The following is a 22372-nucleotide window of genomic DNA, read 5'->3' on the forward strand; positions in this document are numbered from 1 at the left end:
CGATCAGTTCTCGATGTTAAAACTCTGCATGCAATATAGAAATGTAAGCAATAAAAAGCAATAATGCCACATGACTTTTGGCGAGTAAAGTGTTTTGATAAGCAACACTTTTTGTACTAGAAATAAAGAAAACTTTTAGTTCAGCAGCTACTATACACGTGGAATAGTCATTGATTTTCCCAACTGATTCAAATTGACTGTGTGCGCTATTTTCGTGTTTCACCCAAATAATAGGCCAAGTGAGCATTTCACTCGCGCATGCGCAAACTCTCATAAACAATGCTTTTTCTTTTGATAAACAGAGCCAATAAACGACAAGCTTACAGCAGCACGTGGTTTGCTTATCCAAAATTCTGTGTCACAATTTAGTGCTCCTTCGAGATGTCAATTTGGTCTATAAAGAATCTGTTTAAAGTTGATAACTGTCTAGCAATACAACAGTTATTGACTTTTGAATGATACATCGAAAGAAAATAATCCGCGTACATTTAGTAATAGAACACTCATTGCTACACATGTATAATTTTTGGTGCGATATTAATTTGGTTATTGCTGGGCAGAGTGGTTCCCGTCCGCTATCAGAATCGATAATGGACGGATCGGGAACCAGTCTACTCGCAGAGCGGATCTGTTTGTGCGCAAACATTTCCAGAATAAAAAGTCTTTTTTTAGATGGTCAATCGAAAAAGCTTTTCATTTTTGGGGGGGGGGGGTTAAAATGTAAATACAAGTTGAAAATTGTTAGGAGAAAATAAAAAATAGAATTCGTTTGAGCACAGACGTCGACAGTACATCTTTGAATGCAGTCTAACAAACCAAACACTTTGGTTTTTGCACCCATAGTATAAATGCTTCGTATCTGCACACAAGATCCTTCAAGAGACTGTACATAACTACTCTCGGGATTTATTTGATTCGCAAAGTGAAACAAAATCAGCAAGTGTAAACAAAATCAGCAAGTATAAACAAACTGAAAGGTAGCCCATCTATATCTAAGTCTACAGCAATTTAAACACTCTATTGCGAATTATTGCAAGCTAAACAATACACTGCTAAAACTGCAATTTAACACTTTTTCTAAACACTTGCCGTCAGTTTCTATTCACATGCATGTTTATTTAGAGCATTGATGGATACTGTTCAACTTTGAATATTGATGTTTAGAATCTGGACACATAAATGTTCAGCTTAAAAACATGTTAACTAAGTCATAGCAAGTTTTTAATTGATAAACAGTTTTTAGAGTGTAATAACACTATTTGTTTTAAACACGGTGTTTAAGACATTTTAGAGTAAAGACGTATCGAGGCTATTCTGTAAAAGTCGTCGTACTTTTGTTGAAAATAGGAAAACTAAGAACTAAATAATGTCGGTTCTGTGCTTAAAGGATTTTCTCGTTGACAAAGATCTCTGAAATATCAAATTTGGCTGAAATAAATGACCCAATGGTTATGTGTTACAATTGTTAAATTTTTCAAAGGCCATTTACTGTTCAAAACAAAGTGTTTATAAGATCATTAGATTCTTTTAGGACCTAACTTTTGAACCGAATATAAATCATGTATCAGGGAGATGTGTGTTATGAAAGTATAGTGCAACTATAGAATTTGAAACTATACACAAAAGTTTGAAGAAAAAAAAATCTTCTCCGTGTCTTTGCAGCCTCAATACAAATACTAAGTGGCTTTAAGTCCTTCATACAATGGGAAATGTCTCTCTCCTTGTTTCATATAATATTGTTTATATCAGCTTATTACGATTGATCATTTAATTCAATTTGAATGATATGGGCGTCAGACATCAGCGATCAATCATGGCGCCTCCTATATACTCTATCATTTTATGCTGCATAGGCTTATACAGGATGACATGCGAAATATCATTGGTATATACCTTAATATTCTGGAACAATATCGCATGATAACAACTATAATGTTGAAAGATCTATACAAGTTCATTTTGATAGGCGAACTATACAACTACATCTGTGTATTACTATCTTTGAATCTTATTTCTTCGCTTCTTATTTCTTATTATAAGCTTCCGAATACCAAGTCTGGGTAAAAACAATGTACAACTAGGGTTTACCTTAAGTAAATTTTTTTTTTTTTCAAACTTATCATGATCATCATCATCATCTTCCAAACTGAAACCTTTGTAAATGAGCTTTATAACTTTTACAATATAGATTTATTTAAAAGCAATGAACCAGCACATGCATTCCAGACAGATTAAGTCAGATGTCCAGTCTCCAAAGTATACACAAATCAATGTAATTTTGATGCATATTACCACTAACAAAAAGTGAAGGATGCTGTGATACAAGCCATGATGAAAGTCTACAGTACAAACCTACCTTTACGAGAATCAATCTTTCAAACCGATTGAAGTATAGCCCTAAAATGTGGGTGATTTAATAGATAGAATCGTATATAATATTGAGAGCAAGTCTTTGATAATTTGATGCTTAATATAGAACATTATAACATTGAAAACAACTTTGTCAGCAGTTAAACTCGTTTCCAATTGTACATAATGGATCGAAAGATGAAATTTGTAAAACCGACTTAAAAGTATCGTTAATGAACCAATAATAAATCATTTTTGTCTACTTAAAGTGTTACAAATCTTCTCTTTTTTTGACTTCATGTATTACAAGTTTCACTTTTACTTTCAAGCGCCATAGTACATAGACATTCATATGAACATTTTGACACATCATTCAGTTACAACTCCGTCAAATTACAGCGTAAGTATTATACATGTACTTAAACATTCAAGTTAAAATGTTGCGACATACTTTTGCCGGTATTTACAAACATTTTGCAAAAGAAGTTTATAGAAATATCATGACAGATTAAGGCTTTACCATGTGTGGAGAAAAAAATGTTACATGAACGCAACGTTTCTTATTGATGGTTCAGCATTTAGACGGCGATTATTTTGATGACAACGATTTACTTGGACGTTAATCAAGCTGAATTGATTATTTTTTGCATCAGTGTCTGTTCAAATTCTTTTGAAGTTATTACTCTAGCTCTTATTTACAAGTTACAATGCGAGACAGAGAGAAGCCACGCAGGTCCAGTCACGTTCACTTGGGGAGATTCACTGAATACCCTTTGCTGCCAAGTCTTCCTTCACTCTCTTCAGGTAGCCAGGATCAGGGTAGCCATAGTTTTGTCTGTAAAAATGAGAAGCTCACATTTAAGATTCAGATACGTGTCTGGAAAGGTACTGGTGAGCCTTTCAGAACAGTGTCATTAACCTCATGTCACTTTATATGTAATAGGCCTTAATCCGTGCAGTACCGTTTCAATCCGAAGGCACAATATCATTTTCAGACGAAGGAGAGAATTACTTTTCACATTGCCGCTGCAATTAAACCAACTCTAAACTGTTATCACATGCAAAGTCTTTGTCAATTATTTTAACAAACAAACACTTGCTCATTGATGAGACTCATCAACTAATTTCATGGAAAGGAACTTACGGTCCGCCACTCCAGCAGGTTTTATGATGAATGTCATTCCAGGTCACCACGTTATCTTGACCACTGGTGACCGACCGTCCGACAGTGAACACGAGCCCTGCGTCGAATGCTTTTCTCAGAAGAACTAGCACCTCCCTGCCTTCTGGGTTGTCAGGTAGATATGCAGTTCGATTGACGCCGGTGAAATGCTTGCCAGGGTTGGGATGATCAGCCTAAGAAAATAACAAGAGCCGATGTAATGAAATGTATACATTTTTAAAAATCGGTATCAACTTCAAAGCTGCATTTGGACAACACTGTGCACCAAAAGTGATCACGAATCAACAACAGATATTTACTTTGCTTTCCTGCAATGTTTGTACTGGTTGAATTTATGGTAGTGTATTTCGCCTTGTTTTATTACATTACATTGCTAACGAAAAATATGTACAATACAATGTAGTATGGAGAGAGACAGGTAAAGTTCCTCCGTTTCTGTTACTTAGTGTGCTTCGCACACGATACGCTACAGGCTGTTCACCCTAACGATCGTCAGGCGTATGAGTGGCCGGGTCCCGGGCTCTCTATAGCAATACAGTTGGGTGCGTTCAAGCGGACCGATGACAACAACATCAACGATGACAACAACATCAACGATGACAACAACATCAACAATAACATTAATGGAAAATCCTCAGACAAGCCAGCTCTTACTCAAACAAGAGCAAAAGATGCCAACTATGCCTCTGGGAGAAATACTACATCATTACTGCCGACAAATCCACCACACTGAACAGTAGAACTGAATTCATTAGCAAATGTAGACAAGTTTTTTTTATTAAAGAACCATTAATTTGTATTCTCCGGTCGACTGACCTGCATTATATAGCGCGCGTTCAGGTGACCTTTTGTCATCGGTCCGCTTGAACACACCCAATTACTGTATTGCTAGAGAGCCCGGGACCCGGCCACTCAGTCGCCTGACGATCCTTAGGGTGAAACAGCCTGTAGCGTTCCGTGTGCGTAGCACACTAAGTGACAGAAATGGATTAACTTTACCTGTCTCTCTCCATACTATTTTGCTCTCCTTACAGATAGAGCACTCTTCTTGATGAGAGAAGCACCCATGTATTTCTACATACAATACAATGTATTTACTTTACATTCTCGTAGGGGTGAAAAGAAATCTTACCGTTTGTGTGCCACTTGGTATGTCATAGTCTATGGTTATGACTCCATCTTTTTCGTAGCCAGGGAGATGCGGGTACTTCTCAACTTTGTGTCTCATCGTTCCTTCTGGCTGATTGCCTTTTGGTTGGCTGCACAATGATTTGCATACTGGACACCTGTAACTGTTCTTTAGAGCTCGATCGATGCAAGTTTTACAGAATCGATGCTTGCACCCGAGGACCGCTAGATCATTAATTTCGTCAAAGCAGATAGGGCATTCATCTTTCTTATCACCGGTAGATGGAGCTCTTGGTTTATCATCTAATGGACCGCTTGGAGCCCCAGTAGACCCTTTTGATTTGTCTGCAGGGTTGTCGGCATCATGAGGTGCTGGTCTGTTCCCGTATGCTCCGACATCCACAGCGTTACCATCAGTAGAACCTTTCTGATTTTTCTCAACTTGTTCTTTGGACTCTCCCAGTGTGGGCCAATAGTTGTCTGGCGGAACGTGGCTTCTTGGTTGCATGCCAGTGCTGGGATGATCTTTCTTTACCTGTCCTTTGGACTCCCCGGGTTTGGCCCAGACGTATGCAGTTGTTTGCTTGCGTTCAAATGTCACTGATTGGACTTGGGAAGCTACTCCTGGCCTCCTTGCTGCTCCGGGTGTAGGCTGTGAAAAACCAGTTTCAGAAGTTGTAGTGGAGCAACTTGTCAGAAACGCTGTGTTGTGTTGAGCGGTAAAATCTGCCTGAAGACACCACAGAATTTCTGTAGTGGACTCCCTATCGATGTTGACCAACAGCACATCTCTGACAAATGTTGGCCTACCGGACGCGTAACTAAATTGAAGCAAAGCTCGAACCAGAGCATCGGCGCACATTTTCTTCTGTGCTCCTAGAGAGCCCGAACCTATTAGGGGTATTGCCAACGATGACACATGATTCCGATCTGCTTCGCCTAAACAGTTCAGGAATGTATTATATAATTCGGAACTGAAATACCGACTAATGTACACGGGACCAACAGCATGGATAATAAGGCACTTAATATTAAATCCTTCCGTGGTGACACATTGCGTCACTTGAAATTGTTGTCCTCGACGACTTCTCATTATTTCGTCACAGGCATTCCCTAGTCCAGGTCCAGCAGCACGAACTATTGCCTTTGCTACTCCGCCGGCATTCACCAATGCTGAGGTTGAGGGATTGACAATGGCACCTACTTCTTGCTTCGTGATATCCCCTTCGAGGACCAGAATATTCATTCCCTCGTTGGTCACAAACTTCGTGGGATTCGTGGCTATGTCTCCTCCTGATTTCCGCGTATCTTGGGATGGCGTGTTGTAAGAGGTTGAAGACGAATTGTGAAGTCCGGTCGTCGGCTCGTTTCCCACGTTTTTTGTAGCGTACTGGAAAGCCGCCCCCTGCGATGCAGCATTACTGTTCGTGATGTTTTCGTTATGTGATCCTCTGGTGCGCAACTTTCTGCCCGACTTTATACCGGCAGCGTCTCGGAAGTGTCGGGCAACCTGCTCAACATCTCCGCGTCTGAGAATGAGACGACATTCGGGGGAGTTGTCAACCTTCGTAATAAGTGTGTCGGTCTTGAAGAGATTTTGCGTCTTTTTCGTAGCTTCCTCTATGGCTTTGTGACTTACAGTAGAGCAATCGACGGTTTTCCGTTCAATGTCAAATGAAGCCTTCCCATAAAACTCGATGAATTCAACCCTTGCTTTATCGACATCATGTGCTGGAACTTTTGTTTTTGAGGCAACAACATCCACCCTCGGACAGTCTCCCTCTTTCACTTCGAACTTTACATTGTATGTTTTTTCTAACTTCTGAAATGTTTGGGACTCGAATGCTCGCAAGTATTTGTATTTGTATTTGTCAACGATCACACCGGTATCTTGCAAACTTTTTACCCCATCGCCCACGCCTGCCTCTTCACCATCAGACTGAGCATCAAACAACTTCTCCGGACCCTCCGTTTGCTTTGACGAAGAGGTAGGATTGACAGGATCATCCCACTCGTCGATATTTTCTTCGGCAGGAAGCTCGTCATGCTTTGTTATTCCCCCAAACACTTCAAGACTTGTGTGTTTATGACTGGAGGGTTCAAGACTGAAATTGGATGCACCGGCAACTTCAAAGTAATCACTAACGGCCACCTTTTGAGGGATAACCTGCCGGAAAACTTCTCTCTCCACATGGTCTAATTGCACCTTGGACAAACAAGAAATCTCTCCCAACTTATTTGGATTTACATTAACGCCAGTAACATTTTGAAGGGTTAATTGGAATCCATTTGCAGCTTCAAGAGGCATGATGGAACAAATGAAAGGGTCGATCTTAGCCACAATCGATGTGAATACCTTTCAAAAGAGAAAGAAAGATGTTTGGTGTAATTAAAATGGTGTAATCAAATTTACTTCATTGTAAACTACATGTACTTCGGGTTCATGGTGGTATTCTTTAATGGACAGGGGTGTAAGTACAATATGCCTGAAAAAGAGCACACAAAATGAAAAGTCAGTGGCCTTGTGGGGAGGGGGGCAAATGCATTTTTGAGTACAATCTTTGAAGCCCTCAGGATCACTTTAATAAGGATACCTCAACAAGTTCACCCAGACTTGTTTCACATACCTAGTGTGGACTTTCCTTTCTTTTCGTGTAGTTAAGGAACACCAGTGGAAAAACTCATTTTTCTCAAACTGTGAAAACTCTTACAACCCAATTTTTTTTCAATGATTCCCTTTAGTGTTTCTCTTCATTCTGCTACGGATAAACCTAACCCAAAAATGCCTCTTAACCTGTTTTCCAGAAATGGGGAAACACTGTGTGGACGTGGGCAAGTCCACACTTCGTCGCTGCTACCTACATTATGTGGACGTCTTTTGTTCGGAAGTCCACACTGCGTATGTAAGACAAGCTCAAAACCACTTGACAAAATTTGTCTTACACTTTTATGGGCGGGGCCATTTCATTAAAAGGTGGGGGCTTGGGCTCCGTGCGCAAAAGACGATTCAGATAATTTCATTTTTTTTTGCATTTCGACAGCTCGACCAAGCGCTTTATCACGAGAAAAAAAATCTGAATTTTGAGGGTAGGGTCACATTTTATCAAAGTGGCGGGGGATGCTAACATATAATCTACCTGTTACTTGCAATCGCAGTGTTTTTTTTTCTATGGACAGAATGTTAACACATTAAATCATAAACTTTTTGTTCCATTTTGGCGGCGTGTCACTTTGTTTTTATAAAAGGGGGCCATCTTATATAAACAAAACTCAACAATCTAACTCTAATTTTGAGTTTTTACATTAAATAAAATCTATGAAGCTCATTGTTTCTATGAAATTTTAGCTGGTATGTTAGTGTCTTTAGGCTTAAAACTAAAATTTCCAAAAGTGGTAGAAGAGAGTGATTTCACACAAAAGGCCAAAGTTATGTAATTTTGGTCTGAAATCGGCGAAATATAAGTTCATATTACTATACATTAATGTGTCTTAAATTGGTGAATGTTCATTTGAAAATTTAAATTGACATTCAAATTTGATTGTTACATCAAATTTACTTCTTCTTTTTTTGTTCCTTCACTGAATTTTTAAATTATTTTAATCCTTCCTAAAGTTTCACATTCATGTGCCGGATTTGTTTCAAAGAATAGACGTTTCAGCTCTATTTTCTCATTTTTGTGAAATATAATTCACTTTAAGGACAAAATTGTACATTCTTTATCATTCCCCATTTTTATAAAAAAAGTGTACTTCCTCTTGGATGAAAGCGAAATACAATTTCAAATTTTGCTTATTAATTTAATTTAATGACTGGTAAAAGACCAATAATTCAAAGTGATCTCTGAATGTGGTATCATAAAAGGCGGATACACACCAAAATAAAAAAATAAACCTACCTGTGGAAACCTGCGGACTTTTAACAGCTGCGAATAAAACACTTGTTCGTGCTGGACTGCAGACTCCCGAACTAAAAAGCAAAAACGTTACAGAAAAGAAACCACGTTATCTAAAAATAAATGAAGCTGTTGAGAGTGTAAATGCCGTACATTATCTTGGCCAACGTTGCAATACCTGATTATTATATTGATCTCTACTCTTAACATTTCTTTACCGACATCTCCAAGTTTCACAAATATATTGATAGAACAATGGTGAACATTAGACTTTTTTTCCAGAGGAGAACACTTCACATACGTTTCACTTTAAAAAGTCACTTAAAACTCAAACTATCATCTTTGAGCCTTTCATTAAGCTATCACAGCGAAATATGCCTGTCGAAGATCCATTACATGGTGCTAAATTATCTACATTTGTATATCGACATTTTGTTATTGTCCCGTTACCTTTGCCATCTTCAAAAAGCACGATGGCAACATCTGTGCCAGAGTTCAGAGGATATATCACTTTTTGAACATCCCCACCGTGGTTGGATTTCCTATAAAAATGAATAGTGAGCTTGTCCCGTAGCTCGGAGTCCGACATCTGGGGAGCTGCTTTAAGGGAATTCAGGTTCTGCACTAAGAGGGCCTTCTCAACAAGCTCTGCAGGATCCGTGTCATTCTTCGTCAAGATTCCTGACGTCTACTCAGTACAAAAAGGTAAAAAAAAATTAGACATGTATTGCACAAAACGAATTGGTGAATCATTAATTTGCAATAACAAGAAGTATTGATTGGATACAGCTGCTACCAAATACAGACTGAAATGCACGATGCAAAGTTTATGTCCCCCGAAAAAAACCCAAGTTTAATCGCTGAATATATGTTAGTATACTCACAATATACAATTCATGCCTTGACAGATATAAATACCTTATGAAAGAAGGAAAACTACACAAATCATCCGTTCCATAATGAATAAACCGTTCACTGTCATTAACCGGCAGTTCGCCTTAAACCTGAAATATAACCTCCACAAATTGCTCCTCATCAACGTCCTGTTCATTTGTGTCTTTACCCGTCTCCATAGTAAATGGTTCAGAAAGTAAAGGTATTTTCTTTAATGTTATGAAAAACATTTTTGGCTATACCTTCTTTTCAACATCCTGCCGAAGTAAACCTTGCTCATCTGATTCGCTGCTGCTTGGAGAACTTTTGTCCTCGATTCCTTCCTCTACTAAATTAACAAAAAGACGAGCTATCATAAAGCCTTCTTCGTTCCCTTGAATGAAAACGCCCGTTCTACTGCCGGATTCTGGAACAATCTTCATGTGATTGTGCCCTTGTTGCTTTGCCAAGCTGTCCAATGACTGGCCATGACGTGTAAGGAGCACATCAATTTTTCTTTTACTCATTTCAATGAATTCTTTGCTGATGACGTTGGCTGCCAAGAATTCAACAATGCTCTGTTTCACCTCTTCCACGCTAGTCTTGAATCCAGTAAACTGTACCATATCTAAAAAATAATTATAATAAAAAAAATGTTGGTGTTAACCTGCAGCTAACGAATTCCTTCTTTTTTTTACAATCTTCCTCTAAGATAGATATTAGAAATGAAATGTGCTGATATACCTTCTGTTTCATTGACGTTCACCACAGTAAACTTCTCCTTCCTTGTTTCATCAAGCAGATCTCTCCCTTCTTGGCTCTTCAGTACAGAAAGCACAGTCTGATCCTTGATTGGAATGACATCCTCTTCTATTTCCTGATTGATGTATGCTTCAGCTTGGACCGTATCCTTCTTAGTGGCACCAGATATGACGATCTTGCGATCATCGGATCCATTACACGCTGCTCGAATGCCCTGTGACCCTAGGATCTCATGGATTTTGTCAGTATGATTCTGAACAAACTTGACTTTGTTGCGTCCCATTTTGAGTTCTACTTTCTCTAGATTGTCCATTTGCCTCCGCATCGACAGCTCTGCTTCCTGGACGGTCTTACGTGATCCTTCTAAAACGAGTCTTATTTTATCTTGTAAGGAGAAGACAGTCATTTTCAGGTTCGGAAAGTCCTTTTCAATTTTGTCCTTGATGCCACACATGATAAAAGGCTTGGACTTCTCTTCTGTGAAGGTTATGTCTTCTTTTGTTTGCTCGGCTTCATACTCGGCCTTTGCTCTCAACTTTTCGATAACTCCTTCAATGTCACTGCGTCCGTTATCAACGTCTTGCTGCTCCCCAACCAGAGTGACTAGATGAGTGCTAGCATCAAGCTGAATGGAGAAGCTCTTGGTGTTCAGCTGATTTATTCTGTCAATGACGTCTTTCCAAAATGGCGGTTGGACGGCAATCCTGGTTGACTTGCATCCGTTTAAGAAGTCGGTCAGAACTTGGGTAGCAGTTTCAGACCATTTGAGCCAAGATGATTGTCGCTGTCCATCTTCCAGTAAAGGTTCCAGCCTAGCTGTTGTCTTATCATCACCATCTGGCCATTTCAGAATGGCCTTTGCATCCCTAAGCTTCTGAATCAAAGTCTTCTTTGTGTGTTGGCCCTTCCAGAAGATGAACTCCATGATAGGTTCCTGGACTTGTACAGTGACTGGCTTAGGGACATGAGGAGTTGGGACATCTAATGGACTCATTCTTCCCAGCCGTGCATGGTACTCTTCAACTAATAGTTCGCTGCCGCCAACTTTGTGGGTTCCACGTTTTGATAAAACGTTCCCAATAACTAATGAAAAATGAAACAAAAACAAACATATTTTTCTCTTTCAGTAGAAAATTAAGATTGCGTTTGTGTAACAGTTGAACAAAAATATTATAGGCATGATTACAGATCAAAAACGGGTAAATGAAACGAAGACTTCTTGGAATTAGGCTGATTGGAGGCAAACTTCTACGAGGTTTTTGAAGAGATGGAAAATGCATGTGAAGGAGAATTTTACGTTTAGTACATGATAGGCAAACAAGAAATAAATACATGCGCACACGGGTTCGGTTGAAACAGTTTGCTGTCTTTAAATTATCAAACGTTTGTAAGTAAGCACTCGAGAAATAGTGGGGAAAATGTGTGTCTTCAAACTACAGACAACTCAAATATTTTTTCAAGTACCCGAAAGTCTTTTTGAAATGTTGGCATACCTTTCCAGTGCTCAAAGTAGACAATAGCCTGAGAGTCCGTTGGTCCTTGCTGTACATCTCTGACACCGGTGCCACCACTTTTCTTTTTGTTGCCAAAATAAAACTCAATCACCTCCAAAGATGTTTTTGGTGAGACCCCTCCGATACAAATGAATGTTTGACAGAGTTATACATAGAAACATATATGTATAAGATGGTTAACTAATGAAAACATCGGTTATATACCCCAATCAATTTGAAAATGGTTCCCGAAATGGTTGAATCATGATAGGCCTACTTAAAACAGGAACAGTCTTCTGTGAAATGTCATCTCATCATACCTACTTTTCATGTACACTGATTTTATTGTAAATTACTCACCTTGCACTAAAATACAATCTGACTCGTACACCTTCTCTGCTGTCACTTCGGCTCCTTGCAATGGCCTTGAGGGAATTCTTTCGATTACCTTTTCCAAGTCTACAATAAAAACAGTTTGCTGTCGATCAAACATTTTTGTGCAAATTTTTTTTTAAAAAGGTTAACTAACTTAAGGCATGAATGATTGATAAGCGATGAATGATTGGCATACAAACGATTTAGCCTATACACATTCTTGTCTCCTGGTGTACAACATGCAATGTTAATTGAGTGACAAAACTGTATCTACACCTTGCGTATTTGAAAGAACATTTTTAAACCGATAAGCTGACACGTTACCTTGGATATCTTCCTTGAATGTGCAGAGTGCTGTTCCAGGCATCTCACCATATTGCACCTTGAACTCGCCCGTACCAGACTGAATCTCAATGAACATTGCCACAAGCTCTGAATTACACCCATCAGGAATTCCGCTGAAAAAAAGACATCGTTTCTTGACAGGACGAGGGCGAGGTATCCTCTTCACAATCAGTCGCACTGACAGTGATGTACCATCAACCCTATGTGACCTGGCGGTAACTGACCGAGCAACTACAAAATAACAACCACAATAGGTTTCAACGACTATCTAATTTGATAATGATGGAACAGTAAAGCTCGACCAAGAAAACAAGTTATGCGGTGATTTTAGTCTGCGAAGACGCCTAAATAAAGTAACAATGTTTTCTTCGATATATTTCAATGAAGTGGGATTAGGCCTACTTCGAAAAGATTGTACAGGAAGAGGCGTTTTTGGCAACACTGAATTACACAAGATATGTGAAAGGTACATTATCGATGTCTGGATGCCCGACACTTCTATGCACCCGTTTTGGTTAAATATTTATATATTAGAACCCAAATATATAATTCGGTTTTCCCAATACCGCGTGTTTACCTGATGGATTCTCAAAAGTCATTATGATGGCTCCAGTCTTGGGGTCATGGTCAAATGTTTTGAGGTCACCTCCTCCAGATTTACGAGGGGTCTCAAAATAGAGCCTGAGCATCTCATCTGATGTCGATGGCTTGAAGTCAGTCACCTCAACAACCGGCTTGTCATCTTCACCTTCTGAATCTGATGAGTGATCTTCTGGATCATGCTAAATTGGATGCAGGTATATAATGTTAAGAGTTGATAGCAGCTACAAAACAGGGCAAGTTAATTCAAATTAAGAGGCTACTTTTTATGCTGTCTCGAAGATTGCAATACCCAGCACGATTTGGGGCAGATCAGAATAGTACCTCTAAGTATCCGTTCACCGTAGTGTTGCCTTATATCAAATGCCTCAAAAGACAAGGGGGTTCCTCTGCCCCATATCTTGTTATGTCCAGAACACCCTAAATTGTATAGACGTGTGATTTTAAATATATTAGATGGAAGCGATGATGTACTAAATGGCGGGTTCAGGGGAAAGAAATTTAGAATGCACCATCGACTGTTTTAGGGTTATTTCAGCAAGTACGCTCAATTATATATAACGTAATTATATATATGAAATGGTAGGATATTATTTTGCACTCCTTTATAATACTTCGACAGATCGAAAGAGAAGAACCATATTACTATTAATAACGGAATAAATGTGTGCTCAGCCAGTTTTTAAACACTAAGTTTAAGACCAGTTGAAGTCTGGATGGGTGATAATGACCTGGGCCGAAGGCGAGGATATTTATCAACATCCTGTGTCCAATCGGTCTTGAACATTGTTTTTAGTACCGGCCAAGCACATATTTATTCCCTTTAATACATTTTCGGTAAAGATCACAACCTTTCAGTCCAAAATTCAAGAAAAAGGGAACATTATAGATTTCCAACATTTTTTTTTAAATTTATGTTTTTCTAAAGTCCCCTCTAGCTATATTATGGAATTTCCCTGTCGCAAAAATCTTTATAAAATTATGGAGATTGGTGCACGCGTCGCGCGTATGCTACGCGATGTGACGCAGAACACAGCTGTGCCGCTGTAGTGTGATTTTAGGACTATGAAATACTGAGTCAGTGGTAGTATTGCGCAGGCCTACGTGATAATTGCAAACGTTTAACAGAGAAAACGGTTAAGGGCACCGGATTTCATAGGAGTCAAAATTTCATGTGACACTAGAAAAGTGTTTAAGACCAGCCAGCCACGGTCTTTATCATCCGTTTAAGACCGGCCACGTGATGGGCTCTTGACCAACAAGAACGGGTTAACTGACTAGGTATTTGTGAATGTGCACCCAATGCAATTCACGAATACCTCTGCCAAGTTGCGATTCACTTTTGTGGAGATAATTGCTAATGTTAGAATGCAAGTTTAACGTAAAATTGATTTAGAAAATCTATAGAACACTTTTTTTGAAGGCAAAGTCCATATTTAAACTGTTACTTGACAGTTAACATGTACTCAGTTATACATGTGAATAAAAACCACAACATGAACATGTAATTAGAACCGAAAAGTAGCAAAACACATGACCACCTTGAGTTGATAAGAGGATCCCTGGTGAGACGCCGAGTCTATATGTGAGAACCCTCCAGACAGCTCATGTGGATGTACTTCCAGGAGAGTTCGAACTCCATCAATCTCTAGCTCATGATGTTCCTGTTCTAATACCTGTTGAACACCTGTTGGTGGCGGTTTGATTGAGATGAGACGTCCAAGGGAATAAAAAGGTATATGTAAAATAACGTTTTCACAAGAATGTGTACGACAGTTGGTCAAAATTGTTGCAGACTCATATTATCCGCTATAATAAAACACCGCGGTGGGAGGGGTAGTGGCAGCGGCGTAGCCTTGGGGCGTAGGGGCCGGGCGCAAGCTTCCAATAAAAAAAGTTGCCCTCCCCGCCCCCACTGCAAACTATTTATTCTAATGCGACCATGTTCATGGGTGTAACAGAAAGTGGGCACCCCCCCACTGTAGCCGAACAACATCCAGCCCACCACGCCCCCTATATGGTGAGAACCATGGTTATAAATTTCTTATACACGTGACGTAGGTCTACAAAGTACCCTTTATTGCAGGAGGAAAACAAAAATTATAGGGAATATTGAATTCGATGAAGTTCGAGCAGGCAGAAAAAAAATGACAAGAGGTTCATCCTATGACAAAGCTATAATTGAGATCCGAATATGCCTTTAGTTGGACATTCCCACCTGCCACCCACACAACAACGGTCCCAGTTTTGGTCAAGTCGGAATAACTTTTGCAATCTACAGCAGTCTTCTTTTAATTTTATGACCCTGTTTTTTTGTAAGTTTGAACAGTATCTATAAAAATGTTATTAATTTGTGCATTGAACGGTGTTCACCATCTCCATTTAAATATTGTGTTACATTTTGTCGTTTTCATATCAGACTTTCCCAAAACATTGATTTCCCTCAAAAACAATTCAACACCCTGCCCTCTATGCACGACAGAACATTCATGCTGGTTTTAGGCCTTTATAATATATCGCTAGCCACATTTACTAAAACTTAATTCTCGTTCTCCGATAGGAACGCATTCGAGATCGAACGGGACCCGTAATTGCTCCATTATATTCATATTATGTGAGATCACTCACCTGAATGCTCATTGAAAGTGACTATCATCCACAATCCATGGGCATCCTCGAAAAGGTTGACATCTTCCACTCCACAACCTCCATTAACTTGGGTCTTTTGAAAATATATCCAGACTTTATCTTTAATTTGCGGTCCCTTCGATTGATAGCATCTAGGAGGAAGTCTGACGCGAATAGAAGTCAGCGAATGGTTGGGATTTGTCTCCATAGCTAACTGCAAGGATGGGGAGCTACATTTTGTGAAACTTTGATACTGGACGCCGTTAGTAATATATGTAATAGGATATGGATATATGTACATGTACGAAGGGAATCATACAGTTGTCTTCCTGTTATTGCACATACGGGAAATTCCTAACCTACGTTCAGCGCAGGCGCATTAGAGAGACAACCTTTATCGTCGTATTGAACTGTGACCTTTTCTTTCAAAGTGATTTCCAGTATTTGATGTTGCATGTAATGCCATATTGTTAGCTTGTCGGTATACAACACACTGGAAATTCCCGAGCACGCAATACCAAAATGCTTTTTGCACAGAAATATATGGACGTGTACTTTAGAGCAGTTCAGGGACTTTCTAAAACGTTTCTGACAAAACACAAAACACCTGCGCCTAAAGGGACAATATGCGAAAATTCCCATGGAGCCCAAATGACATATTTATTTCGAAAGATGGTGAAGTTGTTACAAGTTCTTCAGCCTTTTGATAAAATACGTCCAGCGGTCAAAGAAAATACTTGCGAATCAAAACAAGCAAATGCTTATATGGAAAAATTATAAATTATACACTGCTAAATTTTAATCACATATGAATAAAAACAATATTCCTCATTACAAAAAAAGCATGTGCGTATTGATGTTACACGGACTAACTTTGAACTATGGTTTGTCTTCTAGCTATCATCACTATAGTGAATAAGTAGGGGAGGTCATCATGGTCACTTACATTAATTTACTTCACACAGTGTTATAGGGCCATATTTATTTCAGGTATTCGAACCCAAATATGCTATGTTGAATAGCTTTGTCTTATTCACACTATTCCTTTTCTCAGGGGGTGTTCATCATGGTCGCTTAAATGCATTGTACATTTTATTTCAAACAAAAGAAAGGGCCATGTACTGAATGCTTCCAATTCAAGCGATGTCTTTTGCTGCCAAATCTTCCTTGACTCGCTTCAGATAATCAGGGTCAGGATAGCCGTACCTTGTTCTGAAAGACAACACAGAATTACTGTTTACATTAATAATCTCACTTTTACTGCGATTACAGCTTGGACTAACAGTGGTGGTGCTACCGCGGGGGGGGGGGGGATATTTCCCCCTCCCCATTTAAAGCCTCGAAGCCCCCAACCCTACCCCAAGTTTGTCCAACAGGAAATCAAACGAAAGCGGGGGGGGGGGGGGGGGAGAAAAAGGTAAAAGAAACGGAAAAAAGGAAGACAGACTTGAAGTCAGTACTTTACTGCACACTGAATGTTGTCCCCCAAAGGATAAAAAAAGACAAAATTTGTTTGCCCCGGCCTAACTTCCCCCCTCCAAAAAATAACGTTGCTGGCGCCGCCACTTTGGGAATGGACTAAAACCAGCCATTATAAGAGATACGATAAGATAAGATTGAAATGTATTATCCCTCAGGAGGGAAATTAAAATGGCCTTGACAAAGAGTGGGTAATAAACACATACAATCACTAATTAAAAAGATGTTAAAATGCAATGTAGTTACCACAAACTTATAAATCCAATAATTACAGGTAAAAAAAACAAACTACTACATATAATACACATATTACATTACATTAATGAGGGATCAGGGCCAGCAACACGGAAGTTCATCGTTCCAGTTGCTCATTGTACCATTTGATAGCTGCTGGAACGAATGAACTGCCGTATCGCCGTGTCCTGAGCCTTCGTTGTAAAAAGCGATTACTTCTGGAGTTCGTTTGGAAGTCGGCATTCAATGGGTGATGTGAGTCGAAAAGAACCGTCTTAATTTTATTGCACATAAGAGGCCTGTATAATGCCTCTGGAGACTCTTGTTGTAAACCAAGAGCTTTACTGGCTTGCTTAACTATTCTGTCTAGCTTAATCCGATCCTGGCACCTCATATTTCCGTAAAAACAAACAAGACAAAATGTGAGAATACTCTGTACAATGGACTTGTAAAACAGTGGTAAAATAGTTTTATCAACGTGAAAAGACTTGAGTTTGCGCAGAAAAAAAAACGTTGTTACAGCTTGTTGTATTTTTCTAAGTGTTCAAAGATACCATTTAGCAATGTAAGTACAGCATCCTCTGCACTCATGTGAGGACGGTAAGCAAACTGGTACTCATCTAGAGAATTAGTGACAAGTGGCAGTAATCTCTTCAATATAATTTTTTCCAAACACTTCATTGGCACTGAGGTAAGAGCCACTGGACGCAAATCATTCATTTCTTTAACTTTTGATTTTTTTCAGAACTGGCACAATTGTCGATTTTTTCCACAGAGCTGGCACTGACGCATTGTCAATAGATGCTTGGAATAACATTTGAAAGGGGATCGCTAACTCGTCAGCACGTACCTTAAGTACCTTAGAAGTGATGGAATCTGGTCCCATTGCTTTGCGTGAATTAACAGTTCTCAAAAGGCCTTTCACTTCCCCAACAGAAATACCGATGTTCTCCACTGGAGAGTTACTGAACTCACACATTACTCACACATTACTTCATTCTGTTCCGCACTAAAATCAAACTTGTCGAACCTGCTGTAAAACGAGTTTAACTCATTAGCATAGCTTATTTCATCCTCTACCAAGACACAATTTTTCTTAGGTTTGTAGCCTGTTATTGTCTGCAGACCTTGCCAAGCTTTCCTAGTGTCGGTCGTCTGAAAAAAAACCCTCAATTTTGTTTTGATAAGCCATTCCTTTATTTTACGTTTCAGTCTCTTTTGAATTTCTTTCCGTTCATCCCTTGTACCAGTATTGAATAGTCTCTTTTATTCATTTAAAAGCTGTTTAAGTTCTGAAGTAATCCACGGTTTGTTGTTAGAAAACACTTTAACTGTCTGTGTAGGAATTACCATATCTTCACAAAAGCGGATGTAGTCTGAAATCACCTCAGCTGCTTGGTCTAGCTCGTCCGCCGGGTCGATGAGAACGTCCCAGTTAGTACATGCTAAGCATTCTCTTAACGCCTCTGTAGCTTGACTTGACCAGGATTTCACTTGGATTTTCTTTGCCGGTTGTCTCCGTATAAGGGGTTTATAAACTGGCATTAGACGAATCATGTTGTGATCAGTCACCTAAACTTGGCAAAGATCTTGCTCGATATGCGTCCGGTATGTTCCCATAACAAAGGACCAGGCAGGCGTCATGGCGGGTGGGGCAGTTGACATATTGGTGGTATGTGGGCAAACATTCTGATTGATTGCACTGATTGAAGTCACCCAGTATAAACTTAGCTGCATCAGGTGAAGAAGTTTCAGCTTGGGAAACCAGGTCATGAATAATGTCAGCAGCTGTCTTGGCATCTGCTGAAGGAGGAATATAAACCACTAGTAACACAACCTGATTTATTTCCCTAGGCAAGTAGAATGGGCGGAGATGAACTGCGAGTAGTTCAATGTTTGGGGTACACATTTGATGCTTGATTGTGATATGCGATGGGTTGCAATAATTTTCGCTAACAAACACACATACACCCCCACCTTTTCTTTTTCCTGAGTCTTTATTTCTGTCCATTCTCAGAAGGGTATACCCGTCCAAGTTCACCGTTGAGTCAGGATCCTTTTCAGTTAGCCAGGTTTCTGTCAGGCATATAAGGCTGGAATCTCGGTAATCTGAGAGATAGCGCATGTTGGCTCTCAGTTCATCCGTTTTGTTCCGAATACTTCGAACGTTTCCTTGGATTACAGTTGGGAGTGGGGTTCTTAACCTTGATTTTTTCAACCTGTTTCTGACACCTCCTTTCCTCCCACGTTTTCTCGTTCTGGGTGCGTCCTGGCATATTTCTGCAGGTATTACGTAATCTGGTGCTGTCGAAGAAGTACGTCGACTCAATAGAAACTCACTGTTATACGATAGCACTGGTAGAGTCTCACCTTCACTGTCCTGGACGGCGCACAAAATTCTCTCGGCACTCCATGACAGCGTTAGTAAAACGACTAAAATCACAAACATCGGTGAGCACAGTACATTGGACATCGTGAGGCATTAATTGAGTGCAAAACGTACACACTACAAAGGTTTAAAAACTCGATAAAAATACAGTGACACAGAGACAAAAAAAATGGCCGTGTCGCCACATGAGCAGCGCCACCAAATAAAATAATAAAAAAAATTATATACACAAATGCACAATGAATAGTCATTTTGAAACAGTTTAACGGAATATTGTGAGCTATGTGACCAGCTTTATAGCTTTCTCCTTTGCTCCCTTATGGGGCAAAAAACCTGGCTATAGCCTTGTCGTATTGTATACTCTTTACATTGTGCAAGACGTCTTTGACGTTTTCGAACTCAGAGAATCGTTCTTACGTGGTGTCGCAGTATTGGGGACGAACAATTTTCAAAGTTGATTGTGCAAAATTGTAATACCACTGAATTTCGACAAGTATCCAATGTCATGAAGTAATCCACATTGTTTGCATCATTTGCAAATCGAAATGCTCCAATTTTATACATGTTTATATGCATTTTCAACGATAGAAAGACTTATGCTTAAACACACTCGCCATTTGTTTCCTGATTATTCTTGTTTACTGATTTAACCCTTCTGCTGTTAAAAAGGTCACAGACGGTCAAAATTTCCTTTCACTTCCCCTGAAGTACTTTTAACAAACCAATGGGTCACTTGACCAATATTGACCCATGTAACAGTATGGTTCAGAATGCATGTTTCCATAGAAGGGTTCGCTCCTGCTGTTTTTAAAGGTCACAAACGGTCAAAATTTCCTTCCACTGGCATACTTTTTTAATGCACTGCTTGTGAAAACCATAAGCAAATCTTACTGTTTGCATCCCATTCGGTATAATGATAACATCCTCGTCTGGATAACCAGGAAGGTGAAAGTACGAGGCAGTCTCACTCTTCATTGTTCCATTGGGCTGGTTACCCCTGGGCTCACCGCACTCCTTGCGGCATACATGACACCTGTAGTTGCTCTTCAATGCTCGTGCGATGCAAGATTTACAGAATCGATGTTTGCATTTGTCCAGGACTACCTCGTCGCCCGTGATCTCTGCCAAGCATATCGGACACTGTTTGGTCTCCGTACTATCAGTGGAAGTGTCTGCATGGGATGCTCGTAGCCATCGGGTTGGTTTGTGGGTCTACAGCGTCTTGTTGGCCGCTTTGCAAATAAATCTAGACTAGATATGGTGAGACCTTGTAGATAATCCTGATATTCCTTCAGCACTTCCTTTTCCGTCTATTATGCGCTACGATCATGCAGAATCCACTACACTGGTTAGCTGCGAGCTTGCAATCAGTAAGCTCAATCGTCCTTGCGATCAGCAAAAGGATCGGAAATGCCAGTTTTCTATTTTGGAGGTGTCAGAAAATGACTGCTCAGTCTGAGGTTGCCTCAAGTGTGTCTCTCAAGGTACCACGTTTTCCTTCCTCCATGGATAATGGTCGTTCTATATCTTCAAGTAATCACAACACCAGTGGAAGGCCGAAACACTTTATGAGTTTTATGTTGGGGAAAAAATATTCCTACAGGCTATAACTTCATCCAGCGCCGTTTGTCGGTACCAGTGCAACATGACTCATTGTAGTATGGCGGATATCCTCATCAGACCAAAGTAAGGTCAGTGACAGACTAGTCACTAAATCAATTTACCCTCGAAATTTGGAAAAAGTAAGTTGGCCTCATTGCGCGACAAATACAGGTCTGTCATCTGGAATGTTGTATCGAGGAATGCGTTAAGTTTAATTTAATTACAATTAAATGTTTATTAAAGCAATTAGGACAAAAGTTCACTGTAAACAACATTCACTGATAATTGTGATAATATCTAAGGCCAAAAAAAAAAAGGCTCCGGTTTCTGGTATGGAGCTTGCCCAAAAAGTGGTGCGGCGACGCGGCTTTTTTTTCTTTTTTTACCTGATTTTTTTTGCTTCAAGTGTCGGCTGATGACTGCAAATGGTGCCCGACTAAACCAGAGAGGCCACATAAAGCTTATTCTCGACCATAACCCAATCTAACAACACGTTAAAAATGTGCAGCAGCAGGATTCCAGTCAGTGAGTTTGGCGGTTTTGAGACATCATCTTTCATTGAAAAAAAAACAAACTTTTTTTCATTTTGCCGACGCGCATGGCTACGGCGACGCGCGCGCATACCAGAAACCGGAGACTTTTTTGGCCTAAAAGCAGTTTCTTGATTCCTGGCGTATTTAAAAGCATATGATCATTTGTTTTTATTCATTTTTCTCTTTTTAAGCAGCAACATTGACGAGAATGGTAAGTGGGTTGCATAACATCCGTTGAGGTTTCAGCTTAGTGGATATTGTACATTTTTTGGTGCCACAGGTTTAAAGGACCCTTGCAATGTATTTGTTTTAATGCAATCCTTGAAAACACCTCTGTGTCTCATTTATCCCTACTTTCAATTTCGGTTGCCGTTTCAAGGGTATTTAGTTGCCTTTTCGGTTTTTATCCTGAAGCACATTTCCAGATTCATGAGCAAAAGTGTGATGTAATTTCAGGCAGAAACATCAAAGTTACAACTTGTTTTAGCAACAAAAGCTGCCAGAAT

At 39.6% G+C, this 22372-nt stretch overlaps 1 pseudogene; it reads right to left on the reverse strand.

Moving 5' to 3' along the window:
• Positions 1-711: 711 nt before the first annotated feature.
• On the reverse strand, positions 712-15657 carry LOC119740111 (annotated as a pseudogene).
• Between the last annotated feature and the right edge of the window lie 6715 nt (positions 15658-22372).

Source organism: Patiria miniata, unplaced genomic scaffold, assembly GCF_015706575.1.
Source record: "Patiria miniata isolate m_02_andy unplaced genomic scaffold, ASM1570657v1 HiC_scaffold_4, whole genome shotgun sequence".
NCBI lineage: Eukaryota > Metazoa > Echinodermata > Asteroidea > Valvatida > Asterinidae > Patiria > Patiria miniata.